A 1,710-nucleotide genomic window follows, 5' to 3' on the forward strand; every position below is an offset into this window, starting at 1 on the left:
TTAATGAGACCACTTAAAGAAATTTTAGTGAGGTTAAGAGATAGAAGAGATGGTAAAATGTGGAACAAGAAGTGGAAATAGTGTTACTGGAGCTCAGTGAGTATGTAGTCATCATGGTTGGGGAGGGGATGAACCGTCATCTTCGGAAAATTCAGTTCTTGTCAAGGATGTGGCCCTGAAGCAACCATGAAATAGAGAAGGAATACTCTGGTCTCTCCTAGTCTCCAGTCTCTTGCCAGTGCCTCCCACTGATCCAACCAGAAACCAACCAGGAAGGGACCAGCAAGTAGAAGTCCCACAGGGATCAGCTTCCCAAGACACAGAGCAATACCAGGAAGGTTGGACAATGCATCTGAGGAAGAACAATTAGCACAACACCCTGATAATATAAATTATTCTCTCTATTGTATTATCTGCCTCTTCTTTTCTTTGTAAGTTATTCATTCACTTGTACTGAAAAATATTCACTGAGCACCTATTATGTGCCAGCCACTCTTCTTAGCTCTAGAGATAGAACATGAAAAAGACAATCAGGGTCTTAGATTTTTGGAAGTGGAAGAGAGAAGGAAAGTAATAAAACAATACATATAAGACTATTTTAGATGGTGATAGGTGTTAGGAAGGCAACAGATGATGCATTGGGGGTAAAATGATACTTTAGATGGGGAAGGGCACGTCTTGGAGAAGGGGTCATTTGAGCTGAGACTAGATGATAAAAAAGAGCCACGTAAGGAACCACAGATTGGGGGGGGGGTACATTCCAGGCAGAGTGAAGAGCAAGTGCAAAGACTGAGGAGGGTGGGATAGGTTTGATATGTTTAAGGGTCAGAGAAAAAGACACTAGCTGGAGCACAAAAGTAGCATTTACTGTTGATAAGGTAGACAGGGGCCAGATCAAGGAATGCTTTGTAGGCCATCGTAGGTAAATGCAAAGCAAAGCTACTAGGAGGCATACTTTACTATAGAGACACCTTCTGATTTAGGTCTTAAAAGATCTCTCTGACCTCTCTGTGGGGAATGGACTGGGGGGAGGGCATGAAGGATGGGGAGAAGAGCAGCAAGAACGGAGGCAAAGGAACAAGTTAGGAGGCTATTACAGTACTCCACATGAAGAATGATAAGTGAAAGTAATAAAATGTGATGGTATTTGGGTTTATTTTGGAGGGAGAGACATCAGGGTGCACTGATAGATTGGACATAATGGGTAAAAGAAGGGAGGTACACTTGAATTAGTCCTAAGCTCTTGGTCTGAATAAATGAGTGCATGACTCTGAACTTACTGAGCTGGGAGAGGTATCAAGACTCTCCACTTAGAAACATCTACACATGGGGTGCCTGGGTGGCTTAGCTGGTTAAGCGTCCGACTTTCACTTAGGTCATGATCTCACGGTTCGTGGGTTCGAGCCCTGCGTCGGGCTCTGTGCTGACTGCCAGCTCAGAGCCTGGAGCCTGTTTCAGTCTGTGACTCCCTCTCTCTCTGACCCTCCCCTGCTCACGCTGTCTCTCTCTCTGTCTCCTAGAAATAAATAAACATTTAAAAGAAAAAAGAAAAAAAAAGAAACATCTACACAGATATAAACACACATTCCAATTTCCCTTGACCTCACATCTCTATAGCTATGGCTGTCTACTTTTGCTCCTTCCCATTTAACTTCTTAAAACATGCTTTCTATATCCACTGTGTCCATTCCCTTTGTCTCTTCTCACTCC

The sequence above is a fragment of the Crocuta crocuta genome, unplaced genomic scaffold, assembly GCF_008692635.1.
Source record: "Crocuta crocuta isolate KB4526 unplaced genomic scaffold, BGI_CrCroc_1.0 scaffold25, whole genome shotgun sequence".
NCBI lineage: Eukaryota > Metazoa > Chordata > Mammalia > Carnivora > Hyaenidae > Crocuta > Crocuta crocuta.